Source organism: Amblyomma maculatum, chromosome 3 (assembly GCF_055883805.1).
Source record: "Amblyomma maculatum isolate TAMU_Amacu chromosome 3, ASM5588380v1, whole genome shotgun sequence".
Taxonomy (NCBI): domain Eukaryota; kingdom Metazoa; phylum Arthropoda; class Arachnida; order Ixodida; family Ixodidae; genus Amblyomma; species Amblyomma maculatum.
The window spans coordinates 126,489,832-126,503,754 of NC_139346.1; the positions used below are offsets into that span (position 1 = coordinate 126,489,832).

The window sequence follows — 13,923 nt, forward strand, 5'->3', positions numbered from 1 at the left end:
TCGTTGCGGCAGATTTAGGCTAGATGCACATTCGCAATTCACCATATCCCCGCGTTAAAAAAGCAATGAAATTGCCTACGACGCTCAAAATGCTGCAAGTTCTCGGACACATTTGGGACTCCTTATTTTCGTCATCGTTAAATGTGCGACTAGCTCAATACAAAAGTCTAAATGAGAAAAATGCTGCGTCGTTTTTCCTCTTTATTAACGAGAAAGCGTTACTTCGCTATGTTCACTGATTTCTGTCCGCAGACCATGTCCGCAGACCGCTTCGGCAAAATCGTGTACGCAGCAGTTGCGGGTAATTGAGAAGTGGTAGAGGTTAATTAGACGAGTCAAACGACAGATGCTGACGTATTGTTGCTGCAGAAAAAATGATTAGGCCAATGAAATAATTAAGTAAATAATTAGAGGCAAAAATGTAAAAGTGTTCCGCAGCAGTTGTGAGTAATTGAGAAGTGGTAGAGGTTAGTGAGTCATGTCAATCAATAGAGGGTAACGTAATGTTGTGTGCGAATATATAATGAGGCCAATAGAATAATTAGGTAATTATTAACAGGCAGAAAATGAAATAGTAAAGGCGAAAATGGCCTCATTAGCGAATGACTTGCGCCACATGTGAATGTATCAAATATTAAAATATTAAATAGATCAGTTCTTCTTGTTAAGAACTTTATTTTTCCACCGAGGTAGGAGGCCCCCTACTCTCCGCCCCCTACACGCAGGCCTATGGGACGGAGGCCGGGGCATCCGGGATTAAAGACAGGCGAAGCGACAGTGTTTTTTCGCGGCTTCAGCCACCAGGCAGAGAGCTTGCTGCTGTTTGGCGGGGAAATCGCTTTGAAGGAGCAGTTCCCAGGCTTCTCTACTATTTATGTTTTCCTTGGCGCCAGGGGAATCAGAGCATTGCCAGATTATATGATACAGAATGCCCCTTTCTCCGCAGGTTTCGCATTTATCGTCCGCGTTTTCCTCCGATTGCGCGTCGAAAAGCCAAACGGGACTTGGAAAGTTCCCAGCTTTTAGGCGCCGCCAAGCGACATCCTCCTAGTTATTTAGCGTTCCGTCCGGTGGTGGCAGGCACCTTCTGCTCAGTCTGCAGTGTTCTAAAATTTCCTTATACGTGTGCAGCCTCTCGTGCATCCCATCGCAATCAGGCGGCTCTACTGCTGCCCGGAAGTAGAGAGCTTGGGCTAGCTCGTGCACTGACTCGTTGTCGGAGACGGATTCGTGCGCGGGGGTCTAAATAAAATTTTTATTAGCAACGTCGCTTTTAGTGCATATCACTTCCAGAACAATACAAAGCATAAGCAAGACTGTCCGCAGCCTACTGGTGGTAACTTACAAAACAGTTGCGATCCTTGTTCAAACAAAGCATCATCTGACACTTCGAACAAGAGACGTAGGTGTAGCCCACTGGGCATGCCTGGCAGCTGTTCCGCCGTGTATTCCATATGGGCCAGAGTTCCTTTCTGACTTTTCTGGCGTCGCGAGGGACATTTAGGCACAATTGCTTAAGTGGTGTAACATTCTGAATTCAAGGGCTCCCTGGCGGTCGCTTGTTGTACAAGATAAGGCTTGTAGCGAGCTCGGAGAGGAATTCTGTCAAGGGTGTGGGCGACAATCTTTGCTGATGAAAGATTCTTTTCTGCATGAGCCATACATTAACGGCAGCCATTTTCAGCATATGCCAAAATAAATACATATACCAGCGCTTTGAGCTTATGGGAAAACGATATGAGAAGCACATTTTGTCAAGAAGATCCACGCCACCCATCGATCTCTTGTAGGCAGGAATGATCGCTGGAAATCTACAAAGACATGTTTTTTTCCTTGTTATTTCATCTTTTCACAGAGGTAACCGGGTTGACACTAGTGCAGTTAGGAAGGAGAGTAACAGAGCGGTTGTCGTACCACTTCACGGCTACCATTGCCTTTTGATCACAGGAGGCAACTGAAGTACCACAGGCACCCCAACCTCGCTTTTTCATCAGTTTGTCATCCATTAACTTGCCGCACTTGAGTCTGCTTTCACGGATGGTGCCAATGTAGGAGATTCCCATTCTTGTAAGCTCTTCTACAAGGTGAGGGCCAGTAAAGAAGTTGTCAGCAACAACTAGATTGTCGCCTCGCTTTGGAAGGCTCGAACATTACTGGAGCACAACCCCAGCTCCCAACCAAAGCTGATAGCCATCCTGGTAGCCATAAAAATATTTGTTGCAGCGTTGATATACATCAAAATTGTAGCACAGACCTGATTCTCCAGAACGTGCCCAAAGCTTCCGGCCCCATTTTCTTTTAAGTTTTTTAGGCATGTATTGACGGACGTAACACCGTCCACGGAAAGGGTCAAGATTTCGTCCACTGCTGAATTTTTTTCTTGTGGCAAGCCAATCATGTTGCTGCGCAAGGAAGTAAGCCTTGGACGTACTTTCCAGCAATTGTCTTCTTTAACTTGTTCAGTGGCAGCTTCATTATCAAAGAAATGCAAGTGCCTTGTTATTTTTTGAAACCTGTTTCGCGCCATAACCTGGGCTACTAATTCGTATCTGCTTCCACATTTCCAGTAGGCACGGACACTGTGCATGTTTACGAGTCCCATCCCGAAGAACATCCCCCCCCCCCCAGCACAGATGATACTTCTTCAAAAGTGAGGTTTAGGGGCGTTCCATGTTTCTGAAAGTAGTATTTGTTGCTCAAAACAGCTTTCTACATGAATCGGGAAACGAACATGTCAAAGTATTGATTAGCGCTCAGCGGCTCTGCAGAAGGCAACGGAAAGTCGTTCTCGAAACTCACCGGTTCGTTATTGAACTCCTTTTTCAGCCATGTGTACCGCTTCTTCGCGTTACTTGATCTCACATCACCTGCAGGAAAATCTGTCGTGCTCGGAACTTCTGCTTCAGCCTCGTTAACCACAGCTGAGTCGTCCTCTTGATCATCACTGCTGTCTCCAGACACTTCATCTTCACTTCTCTCATCAGCAGTAAGATCACTCTCATTAGTGTCAATTACATCCAGTAGGTTTGCACGAAGAAAATGCTTGGGTCTCTCTTTTGGTACGGAATAAGACGATGACGTTGAAATGGCAGTGGATGCCTGAAAAATTGTTGAAAAAGCAAATTGAGCAAACCAATATCAGTGCAGAGACGTTAGCGGTAAATATATAAATGCACGTCAAAATACAGAGGACGCATGTCATGCACAAGAACAATGTCGCATATCGGCAACAGCTTTTATGGCATTTTGTGCCCAGTGTTTCACATATGCAACACCCCGCCCCTCCCCCCCTCCCCCACAACGTGAAAAAATATATTTTCAGACAGAGCAACTGTAAAGGAAACTTTTACGTTCTACACAAGTTTCTAGACTGTCCACTACATACAATAAGTGAAAAAAAGCAGCGCAGGTTCACATAATTACTCATAAAAAAGTCTACGATAACTTGTCTGTGGAGCATGCGGACGACGAGGGCGCCGCCATTTTGCAAACTGGAAAAAAAACGACGACTTTCGGCCCCCAAGCGGCCACGATGGTAACTTGACAGAACAAAAACCCTCAATTGACAATAGTATGGACAACTTTTAACGATGCCTTAGGATCCTCACAAACGGCTGTGTGCGGAACTGGTTGTTCCAGATCTTCGACAAGGGACAGTAAAGTTAACGGCGTGTCTATGGAAAAAAACAAAAAAAAAAACATCTACTATGCTGCGTACGTCATTCACACTATATTGGAGAATGCGAACGCCGGTTGTTCAATGCTTGCTGTATGAGATGCGATAGTTGAGTGGGTGCCAATATCGCCGTTTCGGTGCAGGCTTTTCTGTTATTTGCTAACTTAAGCCTCGGCATTCAAGTGAGACATTGCAATTCCTCATTGCCTTGTCTTCCTTTGCTTTTTGAGAAGCACATTTCAGCGGCCGTTATCAGTAACTCCTACCAACTGTTTCCTTTAGGCTATTTCTAACTGCTGACAGAAAATAAATATTACTTGTATAACTCAAGAGAATTCCAATCGAAGCTTCGCATTGAAGCTTTTTCCATACAAAATCCAGCCCACAAAAATGTATCCATGTATTGAGGATAAGGAATTCTACTCACTCAACGTTGAAAATAAAAGAGAAGAATGTAAGCAAAACGAGACTCGAACTTCATTGGTACAGGATTGTGCCCTGTATTCAGCCTCCAGTGTTAAAGACTGAAGTGTCCTTATTGGCCAAGTTCCGGGGTATCTTGCGTCAACATTCTTTCCTGCTCTTTATTTCTTCCTGATCATATACACATGGAATATTCATTGCTGTCACAAGATTTTTTCGCTCGCTCAAAACAAAAAACGCTTTTTCCGACATTTGTATTTCTTGAGCATAAAGATACTAAAATAATGATTGGATTGGATTTTCATCTGGTCGTTTTCTAGACATGACTGCCCTTTTTTTTTCATTACTAGCAAAGCAAGTAGCAGCTCGTCCGCAAATGAGTCATAGATGAAACAAATGCAAAAATAGGAAACTGCAAACTACGCAAATGATACATAAGGACACGCGCCTTTTGCCGACGTTTAAATAATGATTGGAAAAGCCTTCAGATGGAAATGTTTTCAATAAGACTTTTATCCCAGGTAGTACAAAGTGGGCTATGAAGGGTGGGCCCCGGTGGGCCCCGGTGGGCCCGATGTAGGCAATGCAGGACTGCCCCGGTGGACTCAGTGTGGGTGCTGCAAGAGGGGCCGACGTAGGCCCGAGGGGGGCTGTCGACAAAGCCACAATGGGCCCCACTAGGGGCCGATGCAGGCAGCCCTTGCGGGGCTGCCCACATTTTTCCGGCATTGTTAAACGGGCACATCCCGCCAACTCCCCGCGATGGTCCTACTTTGGACCGATTTGGGCAGCCGCTTTGGAGGAACATTTTTTTTTATTTCAGTTAGCCCATCAGATAATGACATAGGACCAATGCGGGTTCTATAGCGCTAGCCGTACTTGGGCTTGCCCACATTATTCTCATTGGGGTCCGACGCAGGAAATTGATGGAAAGCCCTAGTCCAGGTTTTCACAATCAATATTTATGCACATAATTAAGTAATTATTTTATACATGTCTGCACTTGCTAAATAGCCACAATATTAAATTTATAATAATTCATAACATTCATCTGCCCGAAATGACTTCATGTACATCTTATTCAGGCTATGGAGATGTGTGTTCTGAACAGTAATATTGTGCTGGGAGTTGCAGGCTGTCCAAAGCAACCCCATAAGAGGCAACAGTTAGCAATCAGTTTGTTTTAGTATTTGTAGCGCAATTTACATGAGCGCGAGAACTAAAGCCGTGGGAACTAATCGACTAAACATAGCAACAACTGTTATACAAATCACCTATGATAGCTATTTAGGGCAACATCTAATGCAAATAAAGGTTGGAAACAATGATTACGCCATTGCACGCACGCCTTCTAGCCCCATTACGGCCGATGTGGGACATACAGCGGTTTTGTGTGGGCGGCCCCAATCGGGTTGGGTGTTGGTTTTGAACCTAAAGCCCACTTGCTGTTGCAAGTGCCTTCAAATTCCCCACAAGGGACCAATTTTGGTATCATGCGGGCCCTCCTGCCTTCTAGCCCCATTACGGCACATGTGGGATATAAAGGAGTTTTATGTGGGCAGCCCCAATTGGGCTGGACGTTGTTTTTGAACCTTGAGCCCACCTGCTGTTGCACGGGCCTTCAAAGTCCCCACAAAGGACCGATTTTGGAACCATGTGGGCACGCCCGCCTTCCAGCCCCATTACAACCTATGTGGGACCTAAAGCGGTTTAGCTTAAGCTGCCTCATTTGGGCTTCACGAGGGCTTGCCCAAATTGAGCCCTTATTCATATTTCACTTGCCCTCAAGTAACCTACAAGGGGCTGATTGGGGCAGCATGTGGGTATGTCCATTTTCTTGCCCCACTACGGCCGATGTTGGTCCCCCAAAGATTTAATGGGGGCGGCCTCATTTCGGATCTATGAGGGCTTTCCCATAAAAAGCACACATTTATGTTGGATTGCCCTCAAATATCCGGCAAGGGACCCTTGTGATCTGGATGCAGGAATGTGTTCTGAATTAGCCCAAGAAACGCCCCTATGGGACCCATGCGGGAGGAGCCGGGGCAAGCCCAAAAGGAGCTTGCCCACTTTTGCCCCATAGGGGACCGATGCAGGTTTTATGATGGTTGCCCAGCCCCACTTGCCTACATCGGACCTACTGGGGCCCCACATTCTGTGCTACGTGAGATGTTCTGCAAGTATGGTTTGTTACAGCTCAGAGTCTATGAAATCTTGCAGTGTTTAGAAATATCAGATTCGAGAAATTTTCGCTTGCGGAGCGGTAAAGTTGAATGTTTTTATAGCCCAATATTCAGGCACAATTTCCTGCGTTTGGGGTTTTACAGCAAAACCAAGTGCTTGCTTTTCTTTTTTCAAATATATGACAGTAATTTTTCAAAGGCATAAAACACTTTTGGGCTAGCAGATATTATATAATAGCATGGCGTGTAACGTTTAGGCTTCGCGATATAGGGCATCATATAGTCAAAACAACATTTTTTAGCGAACGCCCTTAACCACAGCTCATAAAACAGAAATATGCATTACAAACAAGGCAATACGCACCGAACAAGCAGAATATTGGTCGTCTGACCTGTGTAGAAAAGAAATGGAAATGTTGAAATGAAAATGCCTGAATGGCGCTGCACTGCTGTATCCAAGGATGTAGGTCCGAATTCTGGCAGTGGCAAGTGCTTTTCAATACAGACGAAAAGGAAGGCGCCTGTGTGTTGTGCGATGTACGGTAAGAAGCGCAGGTTGTCGCAATCCTGGGAAACATAAAGTACACCGACCATTGCTTGGATTGATATGGGACGCAGCAACACATATTCTAAAGCACCAATGTAATGTCAATCTTCAGTAAAACGTTTGTAAATACGGTGGCATAAACGAATCATCTATTTGCACCTCCAGCTGTCTGGAATATTCCACCTGTTTGCCTAACTGCGCAATAAATTTATCTTGGAAATGATGAATTTCGCTAACTCGGACGGTGGAGAATCCTGGTGGGAAAACTGTCGAAGAGCGCCGAGCCCAGGTTCAAAGTTCAACATCCCAGGAAAATCTAGAGCCACGTTAACCGGAAAGGCGTCGCATTGATATTCATTGAGGGCACTCGCATTCGGCCTGTTGTTTCACAAGCAGCCAGATAATGTTTTGAAAAAGAAGTGTGAGTATGTGGTTGCAGACACGATGTCAATAAGAGCGCTTGTACACCAAAGCTTCGGAAGAAGCGCGCAGAGAGGATCGCCCTTTTCCGCAAGCATCCAGAGCACCTGCAACCCGTAACCGCAAGGACACTCCCTCGAAGTTGAGTTCAGCAGCTAAGAGCTTGTCAGGTGTTAGTGGGAAGGCACATGTTTTGTCATAAGAGGGTCACAAGGCTTATTGAAGAGACAGAGCTCCCTAACGATTCAGGACAAATTGCGTTGTGAAGCCAATTGTGTGTTGGGCGATAATTAACTCTAGTGTAGCTGGTATTGCTCCGAGTGAGTTGGAGTTTTCCTGCTGATCTATGATTAAGCTTAGCTACAATACGTGGTAGTGTGTGAGGTTCTTTCTTTAGAATCTATGGGCCGCCTTGTTTCGTGGCCTATTCAATAATACCAATCGAAATACACGACCAGACCGACCACTTTAGCAACGAATAAGTTTATCTGCGCACATAGACGGGACTAGACTATGACGAAGACTAAACACAAAATTGATAACAGTGACCAGTTCGTTGGGGAGGTAGAAAAGTCAAGTCGTTGTCGATGCTCCGGTTCGTCAATCCTTATAGGATCGCTGACATAGGGCCTCGGTAGGCCTAGCGAAAGGCTAGCTAGGCCACCGGACGGGGCCAGGCCTCGGGTTGCGGAAACATGGGCGATGCGTCAGATCTCTATGACGTGTCTGGGTCCAGCACGGCGCCGAACGCTCGTGCCAGTAAAGAGCTGCCGTTACAACAGCGGCAATGAGCTGAAGCTATGGTGCTCCCGGGTCCGATCACATGGGAGAGCAGGAGGAACAGGACAGGATGCAGCCGGCAGGCCCCAGGTCTGGATCCCCGGTCAGGCCTGGCAGAAAACGCACCACTCCGAGCTCCTTGGACAACAGATCGAGTCCGCTGCTCGCCTGTTCTCCTCTCGTGCTTCGCGCTCCTCGAGCCAACCCAAACGTTTTTCGCTTCTTACTTGTTTTTGCGAACGTGTTTTCTTTCTTCATCTTTTCTCAGAGAAAAGACGGTTGGTTTTCCCCACTCACACACATGTTCTTCACATAGTGACGCCTCAGTTGAGGGCCGTGAAGTCGCTTTTCTCCAGCAAAGTGCACGTGGTGAGATCGGAATATAAATCTGCTATAGGGTGCACATGTAAGATCGCGTAACTACCGGAATGTGCACTGGCACGAAAATTCCTTCGCTCTGCGCATGAACACAAAGATTCAGGCAAATGTAGACGACTAGGTAAAGCACTTGCGCGAGAGTGCGGCATATGTCAATGGAAAGGCGACGCGTAGCCGCGCTAACAACACTGCAGTTATGGTTACGTTCACTGTGAAGTTAATTTTCAGGGGAAGACGCGGTGCTCAAGCGAAATTAAGCACTCGCCAAAGTGACCACGAGATCGCGACGGGTTGTGCACCCATAGGGTGTGGCCGTTCAAGGTTGCCGAGATGCTTTCGCGGCTGCAATCTGAAGGACCCGAAGTCGAGCCGAATTGGCGGGCCCATGCCAATAGTACTTTCCAGAGAAAGCACTGTGGAAGCGGAAAGTGCACGCGCTAAACGGCGCGGAGGCTAAGAGAACCCCAGAGAGGTCTCTGCAGACATCGCTGCGAGACCCGAATGCAGTGAGCTCGCTCTAAAAATGGGGAAATTCCACAGTTGCGAGATCACATAAACAACGCTTCTGTAGCACCCACAGACAGCAACATTGCTAGATAATCGTTAAATGCTGCTCCTGTGAGACCACGCACACAGCTAGTCGATGAGCATTACTACAACATCCTTTTCAGCGAGGTAGCTGAAACAAGGGGAGCGCTCCGAGCGTGACACCATGCAGACACCAGCGTCGGCTTCCTATGCACCTCAAGCTGATTCTAAAGAAAGCGCAGACGCGCAAGTTAGCGCGAAAGTTGTTGTAAAGCGAGATCTTCGTAACGGGAAGCACAATATTCGAATTCGGCGCGCTCTCCGAATGTCAACGCTGCTGGCCGCCAAGCAGGATAAAGCAAAAGGTCTCGTGCCAAAGACTCCGGCCCGTGTAAGTACGCAGACCCGTGTGGTACTTCTACAGGAACTCAGCAAGATGTCTGGTGCATGAAAGGACGTAGCCTGCTTCCCTGATTTACGGCCTGGTGGGCGTCGGCGCAGCCATGGGAGAGAAGCGCACGTCGGGTGTGCCGGCGGCTCGTGACTGGGTGTCGGGCCAGCGAACTTGTCCTCGTCATCCCTGGGAGAGCAGCGGCGGGGATTTCAGCAGCATGGGAACGTGCGACCTGCAAGTGACACAAGGTGTCGACGTTGGGGCAGCCGTCCTCGATTTGGCCGCGGCATCAAATGCAGAGCCTACCAGCCCCGGGTACCGACTCCTGTCTTGCGGCATGGGCCTGCTGAGGGACCAGCTGTGCTGCTCCAGTATTGAACACGGTGCCCAGATAGAGGTCACGATTAAGGTAGGGAGAGAGGGTGTGGGAATTAGACAGTCCCCTTGCACGCACGAAGCAGCGAACACTATCCTCTCTCTCAAGATAGCTTTAGTTCTTCCCCTCTTGATGTCCTTCCTCCCGCAGCTGTTGCGGAAAGGGTGGGACTAGAGGGAATGGCGGAGCGCACCGGGTGGCCTCTCTTCGCCTTCCTCGCTCACTTCGACAGATAGTTCGCGCAACGGAGGAAGATAAAACATGCCATGACGTCGGAGCATGTGGGTGTTGCAAAGACCGGGAAGAACAATGGGAACTCCCCATAAACAGCTTGGCCGCTGGCTGGGTCTCTGTGCCGTTCTTCCCTGCCCTAGAGATGGCCCGAGATAGGGGCTAGATATTTGAGCCTGTGAACAGATCCCGAGCTCCGTACAAAACCTCCGCAGTTGCTACAAAATCTCCGGTCTATTTGATAAGATTTGTCCTCAAGAAATTAAAATGCTTTCTATATAGTACCATGTCTCTGTAATAGCTAAAATGACTTGTGAAGTTATATTCTAGAGGCCACTAGCCGGTCCATCTGCTTGATATACTTCATATACCCAGCAGAGTTTGAAGGGGACATCCGTGATGTTCTCGACCCATCTATTGTTCCTGAGCAGGTGTTTATGAACTCACATTTTTACCCATCTGTAGAGTGTAACATAACTGTCAACAAACCTGTAACTCCGCTTGTAGGTTTTCGCATTTTATTATCAAATATGTACCACGCTGGGTTTCAGTAGTAAAAACCAGATTTTGCTAACCATCGGCGCAATAGATCATTCTCATCAACGTGTGCATAATGGTATACTCAAAAGATTCCGCAGCTGCGTACAGGTAAAAATCGCATTTATAAAGCTGGAATTGTGCTGAGCGCTGAGAACATTAAAACAATATTTTTATGTGTCTGAAAACCTTTCGCTTGAAAAAGCTTTAAGGTAAAATCATTCCTGCGACCTTCATCATGAATCGTATATTATTAGCACGTGATTTCTGTAAAACATGCACAACTTTATTAGGTCATGGACAGCTCTAAAAGCAGTACACTTGTTTACATAGTTTACAATAGAAAATAATAATCGAAGATATATATGTTATAATTATTCAGGACAAATAAACCAGCATGCGGGGGAAAGCAAATCAGTAGCCATCACTTGATGTGCGAGCCACTCTACGAAATGAACTACGACGGTAGCCGTCTGCTCTTTGAAATTTGAATTTTTCTGTTTTTAGTAACTCCAGTATTAGACAGACTGGGCTCTCTAGAGCGCCTGTAAACAACAGAAGCGCTTATGTGACAGCTCTCGCTTGAGAGACTATAGCTATTAAAAAGAGTTTGGCACATCATACAGTGAATAGCACATTCTCCGTTGCTTTCGGTTTCAACGATGAGACCACGGCTGTGACGCTAGATGCGAATTTATAATCCGTGAGGATTACCAAACCACTACAATTAGATTATTGCAATCTTCTCTCTCTATTCGCTGATACTATTACACAAGGCTGCCTAAAATTTAAATTTAAATAAAATATGCACGGTGAATAAAGAGCTGTTTTTGTTTACTTAAACCTGCCGTTAATGAGACGAAAAGAAATTTAGTTCAGGTAGTTAGCTGGATAAGTTATATTTCCCTAAATACTTGTGTATGATTTTATGTTACGCATTGCTTGAAGATAAACTCACGTGTCCAGAATTTTCACCTCTAGTAGTTGGAGGTAAAGAGTCGAGACAACCTCAATCGTAATGAAAGTCTGGCCAAATGGTTATTCTCATCTAAGATAGTGGTGTCCCTGGCTTGATCTGCGCCACTAATTTAGAGGCTGCGCCGGCAACGCAGTTGTTGTTAGGAGTAGCGGCAGATCTCCGAATACAAATTAAGGCTCAGCCATACCGGCATCTGTAGATTTGTGTTGCAGCACGTGAAAGTCACAAAGTGGCCAAAGAGGTCAATATTGCATCGAAAAGCTCATATAAACGAGCAAGTTTGGCAGAGCCTCAAACATAGTGTCATGCAATCAGGAAAATGCCGACGGCAGCAAAAGAATTCATTGGAGTTGCACTTGAATTAACCCTTTATCTGGCTGACTTCTACTTGTTTCTGAACTAAGAAACACGGTGGCGGTGATAGCAGAAATAGCGTACTCGTTAGTTGTAGATTTAGGAGCCAGAATTCCACCGCGTTTAGTTTAGTGGGCGGAGAACCATCTAGCAGCCGGCCAAAGTAACCTCAAACGTATGCAACACATCTGTTGAGAACGATAACAAATACGTTTTTGTGTTTTGTGGCAGTATTAAAGCCGAGAGTAAGTAAATATCGATTCGAGAACAAGAAAAAGTTTGAGGTCTTTGCAAGGAGACTTTTTGCGATCCAAATTTTCCGACGTCTCTGGACCTCCTGAAAAAAAAAACAATACGCAATCTGCTACAGCAGATAAAAGAAAATCAAAGTCGGTTCACTGTTGAAAGCAGAATGCTGTACTAACGTCATCACCATGCAAAAATATTTGAGATATCTGAGGCTAGAAGGTGTAGTTTGACATTTTCAAAACGTTATTTGAAAACGTGAAATCAGTGTAATTATGTTGTCAGCCTCTGTCGCCACGACTTTTGCGTCAGCAGCAGAAACAGACTTTACATTTTATTCTATTGTTAACCGGTAGCTTGTGAATTATTTCCCTTGAATTTAATCGAGTCTGACGTGTATGTTCTTTTTGCTTGATCGTGCAAAAGAGCTTAATCATTTCTGTTCAGAACAAGTGCTGCAAGTCCACCAAAATCCTGCAGAATGTTTGAGTGCAGCTGTATGGGGAACAGAAAGCACAACAGCAATTTTGATTTTATGCTCATAACGAACGAACCCGTGCCGGCTTTGAATGATGAAAATAATTTTTTAAAAAGTGTATTCGGCAACGCTTAAAATTGCGCTCCTAAATTCCGCAGCGCTTTATTGAAACTAACACACGATACCTCCACAGGAAACTACGCTTCATGATGATTGTTGCTAGCCTAACTTTGCTGACATTTCTTTCTTCCATTCTATACGCAGAGTGAGTAGAATACTTCAATGCTGTCGACTGTATGCGCAGGTTAATTACGCGCGATATTTTCAAAACAGGAAAAATACTGTTGACAGAATTTGGCGCAGTTAATCTCAGCTTTCGCATTCAGTTGGTGTTGTACCCGAAAGCCGTCTCCAAAATATTCAATAATAGAACAGCTAAGCGTTAATAAGCCACTTCGCTTCTAAGTGTAAATGACCTGCAATGTGTTATTTAACAACTAAAAATTCAAGGGGTGCACTTAAGCCTCCTACGCGTGGCAATGCGAAAGTACCCGTGGGCGTTGGCTTTGGTTGGCTTGTAATATGACATAAGAATTGCATTGCTGGACATGACTTGGATTAGGGCGGTAGTAACGTCGCAACTCATTATGAATCGTCATTATGTCGCTATAGCCAATTAAGAATGGTTGGATTTGGTTTTTTGCTTCTTATAGTGATTGTGATGGATTTGCTTTGTATCTGTTATTTAGTCACTAATTCTGCGGATAGTCACTTTGTGCGCATGCCACTGATGAACCAAGAAAGGCTTGCAGCTTAAAATAAATTCTTGCCTGGAAACTGGCAGCAGACATGGCAGAAGGCCATCGTGACTATGGGATCTCAGGCGATAACGGTAGAATTCCAGTGAAATATATTGGTACGCTACTGTGCAATGCGTGCTTGCTTACATGGCCACAGGAGCCTTAAGTTTTAGGAAAGCTTATGCGACGGTATGTTGTGTAATACTTACATGTGTCCAACGATCAAATTTTGAAAAATCCTTTTTCAGTATAATAACCTTTGCTTGTCGCTGTTAAATAGTGCTCATTGAAATGCTTGTAAGAAATCAAACCATTTTAACCGTTTTATTCTGAGAAAAATTGGCATAAACAGACAGTAGGGTTTTACAAAACAAAAATTGGCAGTGGCTTACCTCTGGCTAAGCCTGCTAAATTGCGTTGGCAATGGTTGCATGGCCACTCTTGTGTGTTCACTTGTGGCGTAGCTTCTGTGGTTCGATAGTTTGGCTTTTGAGTAACTCATGACACACGATGGTTACGACTGTTCTTCCAGCGATTTTCAGTGCGCTGTCTTTGCTTGATGGCATTGCGGCGTTCCTGCGCAGTCCTGTGTT

The 13,923-nt window shown here is 45.5% G+C and overlaps 1 long non-coding RNA gene and 1 pseudogene across 2 annotated transcripts in view; one reads left to right on the top strand and one right to left on the bottom strand.

The window, feature by feature from the left end:
* Positions 1–671: 671 nt before the first annotated feature.
* The window catches only part of LOC146195967 (uncharacterized), a 111,294-nt pseudogene continuing 98,042 nt past the window's right edge, over positions 672–13,923 (bottom strand). Inside the window, exon 3 of the transcript XR_014706065.1 lies at positions 672–3,099. The product of XR_014706065.1 is annotated as an uncharacterized LOC146195967 (transcript). The remainder of the gene's footprint in view (positions 3,100–13,923) is intronic.
* The window catches only part of LOC146195968 (uncharacterized), a 42,584-nt gene continuing 41,319 nt past the window's right edge, over positions 12,659–13,923 (top strand). Inside the window, exon 1 of the long non-coding RNA XR_014706066.1 lies at positions 12,659–12,795. This is a non-coding gene — a long non-coding RNA (uncharacterized LOC146195968). The remainder of the gene's footprint in view (positions 12,796–13,923) is intronic.